The 20,639-nt window shown below is 36.9% G+C and overlaps 1 protein-coding gene across 3 annotated transcripts in view; it reads right to left on the reverse strand.

Moving 5' to 3' along the window:
- LOC148079066 (protein FAM222A-like) overlaps window positions 1-20,639 on the reverse strand; it is a 58,149-nt gene that overhangs the window by 4,615 nt on the left and 32,895 nt on the right. The gene's annotated exons all lie outside the window — the stretch shown is intronic.

Below are 20,639 nucleotides of genomic sequence, written 5' to 3' on the forward strand. Positions count from 1 at the left end.
AGTTTAAAAATATTAGAATAATACCACTATAATAATATTTAAACCCACTGTTCGACTCATTCACCTCAATATTAGTCATTAATTATTATTTTAATTATTTATATATATATATATATACAGTATATATTCTATTTTCGGTTCAAATGTCTATATATGATTTATTACATTTTAATTTCTTAATTTGGCTAAAATACAACCGACACACTTTCTTTCATCTTTTCCAATTAATTGAATACTTTAATTAAACTAACCTTTGCTCGTCCTGAACGAGCAGCACTTTGAGATCAAGAACCTCCAACGATTCACGAGTTCAAATAAAAACATCTTCACAAGGATCGAGTGAAGCAGCTCCACACTCTAACCCTTGAGTCACCTCTGGGTCATGGTGACCCGAAGGCCTCCCTGGCTTCCATTAACACATGTATGCAGTGGTGAAGGTCGTTGAGACAACACAGGGGATACCACAAACACATTTGTTTCTAACACTTTGATCCTGAGATAACACACGAGTTAAAGAAAGAAAAAATAAGTTTCGACCTTGAATGTCCTTCATCGATCGAACAATTAAAGCGTGAGTTTCTAAAACGATTAATTAAAAGATATTTAATATAATTTCTCTTCCTCACGATATGATTTATTCAAGTTACTGAAGTTTAATTCATGAAGAAACTCCAGTGAAGTTTCTCACAGACAATCAAAGCGTTAATGTGTTTAAAACAATATTTGATTAAATACTTCACGTCAGTTAATGAAGGAGAGAAAAGAGTCGCGAGTGAAAAGAGTTTTAATTAAGTTGAGAAAAAAGAAAATTAAATAAGTGTTTTTTCTAAAATATCGAATTTATTATGAAATCCATGTCAGTAGATTTACTTGTTATTGAAGGTTTCTTTGGTGTTTGTCAACAGCTCAACTTATTCATTTCATGTTTGGTTCTGGAGATCCATCTGGATCCAGGGAGGTTTTGAAGTCGTGGCAAAGTTTAAAAAATGTTCTTTTTCTTCCATGAAGCAAGAAAATCTGGTGTTTGATACTTGAGTCATTTGATTTCTCTGTGCTCGTCTAGTTTCCCTTAAAATTAAACAGAGATTGAAAAGGTTATTTTGATAATCTAATATTAAAAAAAGTTTTAAAAATGAATACATCATTTTTTACACATACATTTTGATATTGTGATTCCACTTGTGTACAAATATATTTTCTAAATGTGATTTATTTTGAACATTCGAATTTTGTAAATTCAATATAAAAATGTCTGTGTATTATGTCAACGGACAAAACAGGAGACACTAATCAACCCTTGTGTTGTCTCAGGGTCAAGGTGACCCAGTGGCCTGAAAACAAATGTGTTTGTGGTATCCCTATGTGACCCGAACACAAGGGATACCACAAATACGTCCAAACATCAGCTTTAAAAGCTGCTGGAGTCCCTGTATCCTCATCCTCAGTCATCACTGTATCTTCTCGTCCTCAGTCATCACTGTATCCTCTCGTCCTCAGTCATCACTGTATCTTCTCGTCCTCAGTCATCACTGTATCCTCTCGTCCTCAGTCATCACTGTATACAGTGGACGAGAGCATATATCCTCTCGTCCTCAGTCATCACTGTATCCTCTCGTCCTCAGTCATCACTGTATCTTCTCGTCCTCAGTCATCACTGTATCCTCTCGTCCTCAGTCATCACTGTATACAGTGGACGAGAGCATATATCCTCTCGTCCTCAGTCATCACTGTATCCTCTCGTCCTCAGTCATCACTGTATCCTCTCGTCCTCAGTCATCATGGACTTTCAACCACAAGGGTTTAAAGTGTTTAATGAATCAGTTTAATCCTCTGAGGAAGTACTTTAGTACTTATAGGTCAAAGCTCTGAAGTTACTCTGTAGTTACACAGAAGTAAATACTTCAAATCACAACAACACACACACATACACACTTTAACACACACGCACATACACACTTTAACACACACACACATACACACTTTAACACATACACACTTTAAGTTACTCTGTAGTTCCACAGAAGTAAATACTTCCTCGTGCAGGAAACACGAAGTACGTGTACCTCGTTAAGGAAACACCTCTCGGCTGCTCAACAGGCTCCGATGACAAAGAGACTCGTTTCAAAAACCAGATCCAGAAACAAGTTCCACCTTTTCAGCGACGACGTTAATTATAGCACGAGTCAGCAGAACTCAGGAGAGAACGAGGCCGTAATCTGCGGCGAGGGCGAGCGAACGCATCCCAAAAACTAAACACCTCATTTCATTTTTCAATAACAAAACCAATCCCAGGAGGAGGGGGGGGGGCGGGGGGGTCACTTGTTGTTCCCGCTTGAAATTGATTCTGGAGTTCATTTCATTCCGGGCCTACAGTGAAGCCTCCAACTGTGAAAATGATTCAATCTACAAGATCCATCTCATGAAAGAAATAAATTGGGTGTTTAAAATGGAGGGAAAGAGGTGAAGCGGAGGATCTACCCAGAGTCACGAGGAGAGCAAAACAAGGGCTTGTTATGTTCGCGGGAAAACAATAACATGTAGGACGTCGTCGAGGTCTTCATGCTGTGGAAACATCAGGAAGAAGGTTTCCGTGAACGTCAAGATGTTCTTCAGATCAACACGAGCGAAACGAAGATGTCCGTCGTCGACGCTGAAGACTCAGAGTCAGACGTCCATGAAATATTGATTATGAATGAAAGTTAAAAATGTCTTTTAGTGCCGAAGACTATTTTGAAGTTTGACTTTCCTGCTGAACCACTTCCTCTTTTCTATTAAACATCAACTGGTATCAACTCTGGTGTCATTAAACATCAACTAGTATCAACTCTGGTGTCATTAAACATCCACTAGTATCAACTCTGGTGTCATTAAACATTAACTAGTATCAACTCTGGTGTCATTTAACATCAACTAGTATCAACTCTGGTGTCATTAAACATCAACTAGTATCAACTCTGGTGTCATTAAACATCAACTAGTATCAACTCTGGTGTCATTAAACATCAACTAGTATCAACTCTGGTGTCATTAAACATCAACTAGTATCAACTCTGGTGTCATTAAACATCAACTAGTATCAACTCTGGTGTCATTACACATCAACTAGTATCAACTCTGGTGTCATTAAACATCAACTAGTATGAACTCTGGTGTCATTACACATCAACTAGTATCAACTCTGGTGTCATTACACATCAACTAGTATCAACTCTGGTGTCATTAAACATCAACTAGTGTCAACTCTGGTGTCATTAAACATCAACTAGTGTCAACTCTGGTGTCATTAAACATCAACTAGTATCAACTCTGGTGTCATTAAACATCAACTAGTATCAACTCTGGTGTCATTAAACATCAACTAGTATCAACTCTGGTGTCATTAAACATCAACTAGTATCAACACTGGTGTCATTAAACATCAACTAGTATCAACTCTGGTGTCATTAAACATCAACTAGTATCAACTCTGGTGTCATTAAACATCAACTAGTATCAACTCTGGTGTCATTAAACATCAACTAGTATCAACTCTGGTGTTATTAAACATCAACTAGTATCAACTCTGGTGTCATTAAACATCAACTAGTATCAACTCTGGTGTCATTAAACATCAACTAGTATCAACTCTGGTGTCATTAAACATCAACTAGTATCAACTCTGGTGTCATTAAGCATCAACTAGTATCAACTCTGGTGTCATTAAACATCAACTAGTATCAACTCTGGTGTCATTAAACATCAACTAGTATCAACTCTGGTGTCATTAAACATCAACTAGTATCAACTCTGGTGTCATTAAACATCAACTAGTATCAACTCTGGTGTCATTAAACATCAACTAGTATCAACTCTGGTGTCATTAAACATCAACTAGTATCAACTCTGGTGTCATTAAACATCAACTAGTATCAACTCTGGTGTCATTAAACATCAACTAGTATCAACTCTGGTGTCATTAAACATCAACTAGTATCAACTCTGGTGTCATTAAACATCAACTAGTATCAACTCTGGTGTCATTAAACATCAACTAGTATCAACTCTGGTGTCATTAAACATCAACTAGTATCAACTCTGGTGTCATTAAACATCAACTAGTATCAACTCTGCTGTCATTAAACATCAACTAGTATCAACTCTGCTGTCATTAAACATCAACTAGTATCAACTCTGGTGTCATTAAACATCAACTAGTATCAACTCTGGTGTCATTAAACATCAACTAGTATCAACTCTGGTGTCATTAAACATCAACTAGAATCAACTCTGGTGTCATTAAACATCCACTAGTATCAACTCTGGTGTCATTAAACATCAACTAGTATCAACTCTGGTGTCATTAAACATCAACTAGTATCAACTCTGGTGTCATTAAACATCAACTAGAATCAACTCTGGTGTCATTAAACATCAACTAGTATCAACTCTGGTGTCATTAAACATCAACTAGTATCAACTCTGGTGTCATTAAACATCAACTAGTATCAACTCTGGTGTCATTAAACATCAACTAGTATCAACTCTGTTGTCATTAAACATCAACTAGTATCAACTCTGGTGTCATTAAACATCAACTAGTATCAACTCTGGTGTCATTAAACATCAACTAGTATCGACTCTGGTGTCATTACACATCTACTAGTATCAACTCTGGTGTCATTAAACATCAACTAGTATCAACTCTGGTGTCATTAAACATCAACTAGTATCAACTCTGGTGTCATTACACATCAACTAGTATCAACTCTGGTGTCATTAAACATCAACTAGTATCAACTCTGGTGTCATTAAACATCAACTAGTATCAACTCTGGTGTCATGCAGTGAATGTTCTTCAAGACGCAGTAACTTCTCATCATGACCATGTTTTACACTTTATTACTTTATAAAGTTGCTTTGAAATCTGGACGAACGAGAGGTTACGAGAGTCAATTATGAAGTAATAATGGCTTCACTCCTTCTCCAGCTGTAATCACGCTTTTTTTATACAACGTGTCCCTTGGAGGTGGAGACCACTAAGAAAGTAAGTAAGAAAGTAAGTAGAAATAATAATAATACCAATACTTACTTACTATTAGAATATCTAACCCTACGTGTAAAAACAAATATATATACACCTGTATATATATATATATATCCAGTTTTTATTAAAGAAAACAACTTTTACATTTAGAAAATGTAAATAAATAATTGAACAATTTTAATTTCCACAATCAAATATTGTGATGAAACAAACTCGTCATGATTTCTTGGTTCAACTGAAGAATAAAACTGTCTCGTCTTCACTGAGACTCATTTGAATTTGTTCTTCACCAGCAGGACCAGAACCTGCTCTGATGAAGATGATCTGATGAAGATACTCAGTCCAGTACTTGACTCTGGTGTTGTGATAGTGTAGTAACAAGTATATATGTGTAGTATTGTCCAGTACTTGACTCTGGTGTTGTGATAGTGTAGTAACAAGTATATATGTGTAGTATTGTCCAGTACTTGACTGTGGTGTTGTGATAGTGTAGTAACAAGTATATATGTGTAGTATTGTCCAGTACTTGACTCTGGTGTTGTGATAGTGTAGTAACAAGTATATATGTGTAGTATTGTCCAGTACTTGACTCTGGTGTTGTGATAGTGTAGTAACAAGTATATATGTGTAGTATTGTCCAGTACTTGACTCTGGTGTTGTGATAGTGTAGTAACAAGTATATATGTGTAGTATTGTCCAGTACTTGACTCTGGTGTTGTGATAGTGTAGTAACAAGTATATATGTGTAGTATTGTCCAGTACTTGACTCTGGTGTTGTGATAGTGTAGTAACAAGTATATATGTGTAGTATTGTCCAGTACTTGACTCTGGTGTTGTGATAGTGTAGTAACAAGTATATTTGTGTAGTATTGTCCAGTACTTGACTCTGGTGTTGTGATAGTGTAGTAACAAGTATATATGTGTAGTATTGTCTAGTACTTGACTGTGGTGTTGTGATAGTGTAGTAACAAGTATATATGTGTAGTATTGTCCAGTACTTGACTCTGGTGTTGTGATAGTGTAGTAACAAGTATATATGTGTAGTATTGTCCAGTACTTGACCCTGGTGTTGTGATAGTGTAGTAACAAGTATATATGTGTAGTATTGTCCAGTACTTGACTCTGGTGTTGTGATAGTGTAGTAACAAGTATATATGTGTAGTATTGTCCAGTACTTGACTGTGGTGTTGTGATAGTGTAGTAACAAGTATATATGTGTAGTATTGTCCAGTACTTGACTCTGGTGTTGTGATAGTGTAGTAACAAGTATATATGTGTAGTATTGTCCAGTACTTGACTCTGGTGTTGTGATAGTGTAGTAACAAGTATATATGTGTAGTATTGTCCAGTACTTGACTCTGGTGACACTTATAAAGTCAGTGTTATATTTGCAGTTTTTAAGTGTACCAATATATTGTGTAAGAAAATAGTCAACAATCAAGATTAACCCCTTGAGTTAAGAGCAAATGTTACTAACTTTATCATTGTAGGAACTAGTGAAACCGACTGTTGAATCGAGTTAATCTTTAGTAAGTAATAGTTCTCAGAGCCGAGTCACAAAGAGCTTTAACGATCAAAAACAATAGAACGATTGAAAATGAAAGTAAGAACCAGAATTTTAAAATGATCCTGAAAGAAACTGGCAGCCAGTGAAGAGTTTGAAGGAGAAATGTGAGTTCTTCTACTAGAGCAGCCAGTGAAGAGTTTGAAGGAGAAATGTGAGTTCTTCTACTAGAGCAGCCAGTGAAGAGTTTGAAGGAGAAATGTGAGTTCTTCTACTAGAGCAGCCAGTGAAGAGTTTGAAGGAGAAATGTGAGTTCTTCTACTAGAGCGGCTCAGAAGAGTTTAGTATGAACTGCGGGTGAGACACATCCTTCTGGTTTAGACACTAAATAAACTTACAATAGTGTAAACGACACAAACACATTATAAGATCATGTTATGACATCATAAACATGTTTCTGATGACGACACCTTCAATGATGGAGTTCTGACTAGACTTCATGATCCTGGCGGTGCTACGAGTGTCTCTAGATCCAAGACCATAAGGTTGAGATCTTCACGGCTCTGGTGTCACAAACATGATCGTCACTCGTCAACGTCGATCTCCGGCGGCGACGAACTCTAATGATGTTTCCATGGCGACACATTAGAGTTCGTCACCAGTAGCTGAGGTTGATCTCTGACACTGATCTCTGGACTCACAGAGTCACTTTACATGGCTTTACTTAACTTTACTTAACTTAACACGAGTGAACTGTTGACAGAACTGAACCCACGACCCTTATGTTCGACTCTAAAACCTTTTGTTTTTTCACCTCCAGGATAACTTTGGAACCTTTTGATAATCGACTCAAATCATTGATTTCATAAGAAATTCAATTAAATAAATTATCTTTATTTAAAAAGTATTATCCATCCATCTATTATCCATCCATTTATTATCCATCCATCCCTCTATTATCCATCCATCCATTATCCATCCATTTATTATCCATCCATTTATTATCCATCCATTTATTATCCATCCATCTATTATCCATCCATCCATTATCCATCCATTTATTATCCATCCATTTATTATCCATCCATCCATTATCCATCCATTTATTATCCATCCATTTATTATCCATCCATCTATTATCCATCCATCCATTATCCATCCATTTATTATCCATCCATTTATTATCCATCCATTTATTATCCATCCATCTATTATCCATCCATCCATTATCCATCCATTTATTATCCATCCATTTATTATCCATCCATTTATTATCCATCCATCCATTATCCATCCATTTATTATCCATCCATTTATTATCCATCCATCTATTATCCATCCATCCATTATCCATCCATTTATTATCCATCCATTTATTATCCATCCATCTATTATCCATCCATCCATTATCCATCCATTTATTATCCATCCATCTATTATCCATCCATCTATTATCCATCCATCCATTATCCATCCATTTATTATCCATCCATTTATTATCCATCCATCCATCTATTATCCATCCATCCATATATTATCCATCCATCCATCCATTATCCATCCATTTATTATCCATCCATTTATTATCCATCCATCCCTCTATTATCCATCCATGTATTATCCATCCATCCCTCTATTATCCATCCATTTATTATCCATCCATTTATTATCCATCCATTTATTATCCATCCATTTATTATCCATCCATCTATTATCCATCCATCCATTATCCATCCATTTATTATCCATCCATTTATTATCCACCCATTTATTATCCATCCATCTATTATCCATCCATATATTATCCATCCATCCATTATCCATCCATTTATTATCCATCCATTTATTATCCATCCATTTATTATCCATCCATCCATCTATTATCCATCCATCCATTATCCATCCATTTATTATCCATCCATTTATTATCCATCCATCCCTCTATTATCCATCCATTTATTATCCATCCATCCCTCTATTATCCATCCATTTATTATCCATCTATCCATCTATTATCCATCCATTTATTATCCATCCATCCCTCTATTATCCATCCATTTATTATCCATCCATCCCTCTATTATCCATCCATTTATTATCCATCTATCCATCTATTATCCATCCATTTATTATCCATCCATCCCTCTATTATCCATCCATTTATTATCCATCCATCCCTCTATTATCCATCCATTTATTATCCATCCATCCCTCTATTATCCATCCATTTATTATCCATCCATCCCTCTATTATCCATCCATTTATTATCCATCAATCCCTCTATTATCCATCCATTTATTATCCATCTATCCATCCATCCATTATCCATCCATTTATTATCCATCCATCCCTCTATTATCCATCCATCCCTCTATTATCCATCCATCCATTATCCATCCATCCATCCATTATCCATCCATTTATTATCCATCCATCCATCCATTTATTATCCATCCATCCATCCATCCATCTATTATCCATCCATCCATCCATCCATCCATCCATCCATCCATCCATCCATCCATCCATCCATCCATCCATCCATCCATCCATCCATCCATCCATCCATCCATCCATCCATCCATCCATCCATCCCTGTGTTATAGAGAAACACCAAATGAAGAACTTCTGTATAACTAACTGGTAAATAAAAAGACAAACTAAATAAAAATAAAAATCTTAATAAACAATTACATTATTACGAGATTAAAGTCGAAGGAAAATAATTTGATTATAATTAGTATATATACATTTATTTCTAGATACTTTATGAAGTATTTTGTATGACTTTAATCTCGTAAAAAAGCATTTTATACAACTTTAATATAGTCGTTTTTTCATGCATCAGCTCCAACATTCAAAAGTCAAGGACCTGATATATCTGTAGAACAAACCATTGTAAGATAAGTTACACCTTAATGTTGCTACGTTTAACTAACGATATCCGACAGCGTGTTAAAATCCCGTCGACAGTTTCCTCAACAAAAGGTTTAAACACTTGTTCTGCCGATTCTTCCAGTTTCATGTTCGTTCAAATGAATCTTTCACTCGGAGCCGCGTCAACAAACAAGATTCCTCTCTGGTTCACGGCCGCTTCGTCAGATGTGAGCGGATTGTTTTCCTCCGTGGAGACGCCGACATGAGAAGAAGCCTAAAAGAATTTAAGGCAGTTGACATGACAACGAGGAGAGACGGCAGCTGTCGTCAGGTAACAACCGGCAGATCATTGACGGCGTGACCTTAAGCACTTCATCTGAACCAGGAGCTGACGAGTCGCTCGCAAAAACAAAGATAATCAAAATAACCATCAACACATCAGGATTATATTTAAGATTATAAAATATCATGTTATTATTATAATGTTTTATTTTTCAATTGAGTGTGTTTTAAAATGAAATGATTACATTTTTAATTTAACATGTTAAATATTCATGAGGTTTTTTTATTTTTGACATTTCTTTGTTGCAATTAAAGTTCAGGCCTCTAGATGGCAGCAGTCATTACGTTCTCTGCAGCTAAAGGAACAATGAAGACTGAGGACAGGAGGATACAGTGAGTCCAGCAGCTTTTAAAGCTGATGTTTGGACATATTTTGGTTTGAAAACAAATGAAAGTAGTTACGACTTCAAGAGTCATGTGGTCTGTAAATACTACAACACCAGAGTCAAGTACTGGACAATACTACACATATATACTTGTTACTACACTATCACAACACCAGAGTCAAGTACTCGACAATACTACACATATATACTTGTTACTACACTATCACAGCACCAGAGTCAAGTACTGGACAATACTACACATATATACTTGTTACTACACTATCACAACACCAGAGTCAAGTACTGGACAATACTACACATATATACTTGTTACTACACTATCACAACACCAGAGTCAAGTACTGGACAATACTACACATATATACTTGTTACTACACTATCACAACACCAGAGTCAAGTACTGGACAATACTACACATATATACTTGTTGCTACACTATCACAACACCAGAGTCAAGTACTGGACAATACTACACATATATACTTGTTACTACACTATCACAACACCAGAATCAAGTACTGGACAATACTACACATATATACTTGTTACTACACTATCACAACACCAGAGTCAAGTACTGGACAATACTACACATATATACTTGTTACTACACTATCACAACACCAGAGTCAAGTACTGGACAATACTACACATATATACTTGTTGCTACACTATCACAACACCAGAGTCAAGTACTGGACAATACTACACATATATACTTGTTACTACACTATCACAACACCAGAGTCAAGTACTGGACAATACTACACATATATACTTGTTACTACACTATCACAACACCAGAGTCAAGTACTGGACAATACTACACATATATACTTGTTACTACATTATCACAGCACCAGAGTCAAGTACTGGACAATACTACACATATATACTTGTTACTACACTATCACAACACCAGAGTCAAGTACTGGACAATACTACACATATATACTTGTTACTACACTATCACAACACCAGAGTCAAGTACTGGACAATACTACACATATATACTTGTTACTACACTATCACAACACCAGAGTCAAGTACTGGACAATACTACACATATATACTTGTTGCTACACTATCACAACACCAGAGTCAAGTACTGGACAATACTACACATATATACTTGTTACTACACTATCACAACACCAGAATCAAGTACTGGACAATACTACACATATATACTTGTTACTACACTATCACAACACCAGAGTCAAGTACTGGACAATACTACACATATATACTTGTTGCTACACTATCACAACACCAGAGTCAAGTACTGGACAATACTACACATATATACTTGTTACTACACTATCACAACACCAGAATCAAGTACTGGACAATACTACACATATATACTTGTTACTACACTATCACAACACCAGAGTCAAGTACTGGACAATACTACACATATATACTTGTTACTACACTATCACAACACCAGAGTCAAGTACTGGACAATACTACACATATATACTTGTTGCTACACTATCACAACACCAGAGTCAAGTACTGGACAATACTACACATATATACTTGTTACTACACTATCACAACACCAGAGTCAAGTACTGGACAATACTACACATATATACTTGTTACTACACTATCACAACACCAGAGTCAAGTACTGGACAATACTACACATATATACTTGTTACTACACTATCACAACACCAAAGTCAAGTACTGGACAATACTACACATATATACTTGTTACTACACTATCACAACACCAGAGTCAAGTACTGGACAATACTACACATATATACTTGTTACTACACTATCACAACACCAGAGTCAAGTACTGGACAATACTACACATATATACTTGTTACTACACTATCACAGCATCAGAGTCAAGTACTGGACAATACTACACATATATACTTGTTACTACACTATCACAACACCAGAGTCAAGTACTGGACAATACTACACATATATACTTGTTACTACACTATCACAGCACCAGAGTCAAGTACTGGACAATACTACACATATATCCTTGTTACTACACTATCACAAGTCAAGTACGTGTCCTGAAGAGTGACGGATGGAAAAGGTTCCTCACAGCCTGGCGCTGATGTTTCCTCGGCAGGACGTCGCTCCACGGTTCGCTTCACGCCGCGAGGAACCGGCACGAGAAGCGACTCATCTTTAGCTCCTCGTTTGTTTCGTGCTCGGAGATAAAACGCCTCCATCTTGACATGTCAATCACAGATGGTTTGATCTCTTGACTCGAACACGATGATGTTTCAATAGGAAGTAGATCAGCGTCAGAATATTAGATATATTATTAGATATAATAGAATTGAAACTTTTATTTTTTGGAATAATCATTTATTTAATAATCAAATCAAATTATTTCTATATTAAAAGTTTGGATTTTTAAATGTTTTCAATCATATTAAAAATAATAATAATTTTCAAAATTAATCTTTTTTTTTAGGTTTCATATTCAACTTCCAAACATTGAAAAAAATAATCTGATTTTTTTTTTTAATCTGTAGACTTTTTAATTCAATATACAAATGTTTACCAGACAAGACCAACAGAGCACCGAGCTACTGGATCCAACCGTCACATGATCATTGTTCGTGTCACATGATTGGCTCAAAATAATTACGCCAACATTTTATACTGAATTTAAAAGGCTACGAGTAAAAAAAATACTGAATTTAGAAATTGTATTTTTGAATCATTGGAATAAGAATATCAAACTATGCGTCAAAAAAAATAGAATTAATTTTAAATAGAAATAAATGTAATGTTTCAAAATAACAAAAACTAATTTGACCTTTCAAAACAGAAACTATTGAATTCAGGCATTAAAACTATTTAAACATATTAATATAGAAATGATTCAATTCTTTAAGAACATTTCAATAATTAAAGTTTAAAAATAAAGTTTCAACCGTTCAACCTCCCTCTGGCGCTGCCGCCGCACTTCCATTTGTTTACCGCACCGCGTCCCGACCCTCTTCTTCGCCGCCCTCGCTAAATGGAGCAGATCTTCCTCCCGCGGTCGCGCTCCAAGCCACTTCCTCTCCAGATTAAAGCAGGACCTCATTGTTTTACAGCAGTTAGTGTTAATCGCTAATTTATGGGCGAAGCGAGCCCGGGAGGCGGAGACCAGGACAGGACTTGGACCGGCTCGAAAGCTTCTCTTGGAACACAAGAACCTTCCAGTCGGTCCCCAGAGGGCGAACATAAGGACGCGATCAGAGCGACCGCGAGACCAGAGCCGCGACCTGAAGCCCCACGTAATTGCTTGTTAATATCCATACATGTCGGACCAACTGAGAGTCATTGTTCGCCATCATCTGTGATATTTACAAACAACCACACAGAGGAGGAGGTTTCAGGAAAGAAAAAAAAGCTCCTCTGTTACCATGACAACCTCTTCAATGCACCCATTTGGCCTAATAAGTCCAGTCATTACAGCCGTATAATTAATGGTCGCCGCCTTCACTCATTTATTTTTAACCGAGTGCGGCTCAGATGGAGGGATCGGCTGCTGCGTCGCAGGAAAAACTGCAAAAACAATTTATTTTCTAGGACGTTTAAATCCCAGCGTCTTTAGAAGACATTAGGAATCGAACCCAACAAGTCTTTGATCCAGTCTGAGGTGGAAGATACCACTATATACTCACAGTACTATACTGTACTGTTGTAACGAGAATATTTAAAATGTTTTGATCCATGTTCCTCATATTTGCACTTTGTTCTTTTAACTGCACTTTGTTCTTGTTTTTATGGATTTTTTGTCAATTTCCTGAAGATCTCCAGAGGGATCAATAAAGTCAATCAACGTTCTTTAAATATTACGACACAATAATTGATGTACAAACTGAAATAACATACACCGCATCAAGAAAACTCATGTCTTCATTATATCGTGGTATAAAAATACATACAAAAGTAGAAAACAGAGCAGATTGTAGACTTGGGTCAAAGATAATCAAAATAACCATCAACACATCAGAGGATTATATCTAAGATTAAAATATCTCATGTTATTATTATCATAATGTTTTATGGTTTATATTTCAATAAAGTGTGTTTTAAAATAATAACATTTTGAATTTACAGTTAACATGTGAAATATTCATGTCGTTTTTTTATTCTTGACATTTCTTTCTTGCAATTAAACTTCCGGCCTCGAGATGGCAGCAGTCATTACGTTCTCTGCAGCTAAAGGAACAATGATGACTGAGGACGAGAGGATACAGTGACTTCAGCAGCTTTTAAAGCTGATGTTTGGACATATTTTGTTTTGAAAACAAATGAAAGCAGTAACAACTTTGTCAAGAGTCATGTGGTCTGTAAATACTACAACACCAGAGTCAAGTACTGGACAATACTACACATATATACTTGTTACTACACTATCACAACACCAGAGTCAAGTACTGGACAATACTACACATATATTCTTGTTACTACACTATCACAACACCAGAGTCAAGTACTGGACAATACTACACATATATACTTGTTACTACACTATCACAACACCAGAGTCAAGTACTGGACAATACTACACATATATACTTGTTACTACACTATCACAACACCAGAGTCAAGTACTGGACAATACTACACATATATTCTTGTTACTACACTATCACAACACCAGAGTCAAGTACTGGACAATACTACACATATATTCTTGTTACTAAACTATTACAACACCAGAGTCAAGTACTGGACAATACTACACATATATACTTGTTACTACACTATCACAACACCAGAGTCAAGTACTGGACAATACTACACATATATACTTGTTACTACACTATCACAACACCAGAGTCAAGTACTGGACAATACTACACATATATACTTGTTACTACACTATCACAACACCAGAGTCAAGTACTCGACAATACTACACATATATACTTGTTACTACACTATCACAACACCAGAGTCAAGTACTGGACAATACTACACATATATACTTGTTACTACACTATCACAACACCAGAGTCAAGTACTGGACAATACTACACATATATACTTGTTACTACACTATCACAACACCAGAGTCAAGTACTGGACAATACTACACATATATCCCACACCTCTAATAAACATGCTATTCTGTGTGTCGTGTACATCTTAAATGCAATATATCAAGGTAAGGTAAGGTAAGGTAAAACTTTATTGATCCCTCAGGAGGTCTCCTTTGGGAAATTGTCACAGTTCGTAACAACCACTTCCTTATTTGTCTAAATACATTAACTTTACACAACACAAGGTCATGTTCAAGTACTTCAGTACAATTCACTTCTTTAAATCCACGTCAAAATTGTTTATTTAAGCATCATAACGGCAGCTAAAGCGGTTTCTGCTAATCCCAGCAGGAATGTTCCAGGTTGAAATCCTGCTTAAAGCGCTCGGTTTTGAGCTCCGCCTCTGATCGTGGAGGATTTTCACCAACATGAGTTCAATCCCATCAAGATAGAAACTGTCCACAGGTGTGAGAGCAGCTGCCGTTCATCTCACAACTACAATCTCTCCTGCTTTCATTTGTTTTCAACACAAAATATGTCCAAACATCAGCTTTAAAAGCTGCTGGACTCACTGTATCCTCTCGTCCTCAGTCTTCACAGAAATCTGGCAGGATTTTAATTCTTCCTGTAGCTGCGGAGGATGTGATGACTGCTGCCAACTAGTGGCTGGAAGTTTAATTGCAACAGGAAAATGCTGTGAATATTTGTTCCGTTAATTATACATTTAAAATAACTATTTTACACCCATGTAAAAAACAACAACAATATATTGCTGTTCAATATCGATTGGTATCGTGTTTTCCTTTTTTATATACATTTTTGTGTATTGATTTTTTCTTACACTCCTAATCAATAGCAACTGAAAATTGAATTATTTTGCCATATATATGCCATATAGTTGCCGGACGTTTTTTTGCAGCACAAAAATGAACAAATGAGGTAAATATTTTCACGTTAATTTGAATTAATCAAGTTACTTTGATTTTTAAAGAATTATTATATTTATTCAAACTATCCTCTCGTCCTCAGTCGTCGCTGTAATCTGCCAGGATTTCATTCTCCCTTTATCTGCGTAGGACGTGATGACTGCTGCCATCTAGTGGCTGGAAGTTTCATTGCAACACAAAAATGAACAAATGCTTTGAATATTTGTTCCGTTAATTGTAAATAAAAAAATATATATATATATTACACTCATGTAAAAGAACAAATCAATATATTGCTGTTTAATATCGATTTGTATCGTGAAAAAGATATTGCGATATTTTCGTGTATTGATTTTTTTCTTCTGAAAATCCGATTATTTTGATTTGCCATCCAGTGGCAGAGAGTTTATTTGCGGCACAAAAATTAACAAATGAGGTGAATATTTTCATGTTAATTTGAAATAAAAATTGAATTATTCTTTTTATACAAACTGTGATAAAATACCATATGATTTGAAAGCCCAAAAAATGAATAAATATTGCTATATTTAAGTTTATTGATGTTTTCTCACACGTATAAAAATGAACAAAGTAGCTCTTGATTCTGTGACGATAAAAGTATCAAAAGGAAGCGACTCATCGACGATGGCGCCTCAATAAACTTGTGTTTATGTATCTATTAAAAAAGACGACATTAGCGCAAATGATGTCATTAAAGCCGAGGAAACAGCGGGACTTCCTGAGGATTAACTCAAAAAAACCAAGTCTTTCTACGGAGCCGAAGACTCGTGGAGAAGGTCTTCGGTTGGCGGCCCCCGGTCCTCGTTACGATCGGACCATTAGAGACGCGAGGAGATGTTGACACCAGAGGACTCGCTCTCAGACTCTCACTCACAGCGACTCTTTACGAGCGTCTTCAGTAAACAAATCACAGACTCAAGACACTCATTCATCTCCGCATTCCTCGTCTCCAGCATCTCTGCATGCAGGGCCGGCTCGAGGGGGGACCCCCGGGGGTCCGAACACTCGTGTGAGCTCGGCTTCCTTTTCGGCACCGGTGTCACTCCTCATTTGTTTCTGTGCCGCTCGGACCGAGCTTTAGGCGAAATGTTTTCCTCGGGTCCAGGGGTCGAGAAAGACCCGACGGCCTGGGAGAAAAAAGAGTAGTATTGTCCAGTACTTTCACCATCTCTGAGGTTTTTCTCGTCATCATGTGACCCCGGATCCCGGAGCTCAGCCACTTATCGACGGCTAAAAATGGAAGCGGCGACTTAAAAAAAAAGAAGAAAAAGAGCGTAGTGCGTAAGTGCGTCTCAATTCTTAGTATGTAAATGTAGTGCTCCATACACACTCAATTGTCACTAAAACACACAAAACTGAGTATGGATCGATGGACACTTTCTACACTAAACGACTCCATCTTAGTGACGTTTTAAACGGAAGTTACGTTCATATACTTCCAGGTGTATTTTCAGTAGAAGTAAAAGGATGACACGTCTTCACTGCTGATACCAGCTGAAATATCTCGCCAATATTTCGGTTCTCATATTTTTCTCATATTTCTTGATCCAAACCAATCTGTCAGGCCAGCAGGTGGCGCTAGTGTTCCTACAGCTGGTTGAAATCATCCTTAAATAGTAGTAGAAGAAGAAGCTGTCGCGTCATTTCCTGTTAGTGTGTAGCAGCAGAGTTTGATTTGAGACATACTATCTGTGGAGGATTAGTTACTAGTTAGTACGTACACTATCCTGATGATACTAACTTCTAGTATACTAGAGAAGTATGTTTGAGACATACTATCTGTGGAGGATTAGTTACTAGTTAGTACGTACACTATCCTGATGATACTAACTTCTAGTATACTAGAGAAGTATGTTTGAGACATACTATCTGTGGAGGATTAGTTACTAGTTAGTACGTACACTATCCTGATGATACTAACTTCTAGTATACTAGAGAAGTATGTGATTTGAGACATACTATCTGTGGAGAATTAGTTACTAGTTAGTACGTACACTATCCTGATGATACTAACTTCTAGTATATTAAGAGAAGTATGTGATTTGAGAAACAGCACAAGGTTTCTCGTCATCACGTGACCCTTTTAACTGGATCCAACGACCAGGACGGGTTCGCAGAGGAGGACACACACACACACACACACACCCCCACACACACACACACACACACACACACACACACACACACACACACACACACACACACACACACACACACACACCCCCACACACACACACACACACACACACACACACACACACACACACACACACACACACACACACACACACACACACACACACACGTCAGGCTGAGATGATCAGTGAAGACTCCACCGGGGAACGAGGGATGAGGAATCCACCTCCGGTTCCGCCGCGAGGCCCGTTCAGACCCCCGTCTGTTCCAGCGTTTATCCGAGCGCTTCTCAATTAATATTTAATAACACATAACATCAACAGACACTCGGCCCTCCAGGGGGCGACGCTGCGCAGACGAGACACTTCCCAGCAATTAAAATCTCCCCCAAAACTGCTGCTGGTTCGCTCGCACCTGTGGAGGCGCTAATGGTTCTGCTGAGCACCAGAGGATTGTGACCCGAGGACGAGCTGCTGCCGAGGATTATCCACAACAAGCCATTAGAGCTCTAACGTTCACCCAAAACACCTGGTTGACCGGCGCGTTAAAAAAGTGTGGATTCTTAAACTGGACCGACGAAAATAATGGTGTGTTTGTGTGTTTGGAAGTTTATCTGTGTCGTCATAATATAACGGTTTAGTTTAATAAAGTTGAACCTTTTTTTTTAAATAATAATAATAATAATAATAATTATCATTTGTATATTGAATGGTTGAATTTGAATAAAATATCAATATTTTCTAAATTAATTTCTTAACCAGAGTTCATTCATTCATTTTCTATCGCTTTATCCCTTGTGAGGGTCGCGGGGAGACTGGAGTCTATCCCAGTATCCTAGGGTGAGAGGCAGGGGACACCCTGGACAGGACGCCAGTCTGTCTCAGGACACACAAAGACAGACAACCATTCACACACACACTCATACCTACGGACAATTTCCTCAAGTTCTCAATCAACCTCTGTATGTTTCTGGACTGTGGGAGGAAACCGGAGTGTCCGGAGTAAACTCACACAACAAGGGGAGAACATACTAACTACACACAGAAAGGTCACAAGTTGGCTCGACCTGGAAGTGAACCAGCAACCTTCTTTCTGTGAGGCGACCACTGTTATTACCGAGTTTAATATTCTTATTCAAATACTTAAAATAAATAATAATAAAAAACTTAAATGTTCTAAAGTCAATTTCGTAGTGTTTTCAATTAAATAAAAAGAGTAACAAAGTGTTTTGGCACCTTTTAACCCTCGTGTTGTCTCTGGGTCAAAGTGACCCGAAGGCCAGAAAACTAAAATGTGTTCCAGGTATCCCTTGTGTCATCTCAGGATCAAGGTGACACGTATGCAGTGGTGCAGGACGTTGACTCTGAACCCAGAGACCACACAAGGGATGCCACAAACACGTTTGTTTTTTCGGGGGCCTCGGGTCACCTTGACCCAGAGATAACACGAGGGTTAAATAGTACAGACGCTCAAGTTAGAAAACAAAATATCTGAAATTTTTTGGGGGAAATACTTTTGAAAATACTGTTTTATATCATATTTTTTAATAAAAAATATAACACAATAAAAACGTATACTTAAATGTTATGATTACATCACTACGTTCATGGTCTAGAAAGATCTTTACAAATAATAATGAATTACTTATTACTATAATATTCTTTCAAACAACAGCTGAGGCTCATTTATTTTCTTACTAAAGTACTTTTATATGAACGTATCAAAGGTTCTGATGAAACACTCACTGGTTACATCATCACTTCTGAAGCAGCCAATCAGAGCGCAGTACGAGTCGTGCCAACACTGGAGGAAGCAGTACTTGATGAAAGTTTTACTGCCTCGTATCTCCTCCCGCCAAACATTAGCATTGAAGATAAGCCCGTCGTAAAAACCTGTGTCATCTCCGGACCACGACCCGGATCAAGAACGAGGGAACGAACCCGATGGTGTCGTAATAAAGGTTTGATGAAGGTGATAAGAAAGTTGAAGGTCATTGATACACAGACACAATCAAGTACATCATGTTTTCTCTGAACTGTAACTTCAAACGCTTTCATTAGAAAAACAAACATCATTTTTAAATAGTTGTTTTACTAGGATTCATTTTGTGTCGTTTTCGCTTTAAAAATGATATTTAAACTCATTGAAAAACAACAAAAAGACTTAATCAAAGTTGCCTCTGGTTTGGTTAAAGGTTTTCCTCGAGTGCTGTGAAAGACACTATTACATTAAATGTTTATATATATATATATATATATATATATATATATATATATATATATATATATTAATGAATTATTCAGAAATTGTGTTTCATGGAAAATAAACTATGCTATAAAAGCCACAAAACCTTGACAACCTTGTCACACACACGTCATGTTCATGTTGTCGTCACAAAAATACATTTTACACGTTAACATTGTATGACA

Source organism: Callionymus lyra, chromosome 5 (genome assembly GCF_982586985.1).
Source record: "Callionymus lyra chromosome 5, fCalLyr1.hap1.1, whole genome shotgun sequence".
Taxonomy (NCBI): domain Eukaryota; kingdom Metazoa; phylum Chordata; class Actinopteri; order Syngnathiformes; family Callionymidae; genus Callionymus; species Callionymus lyra.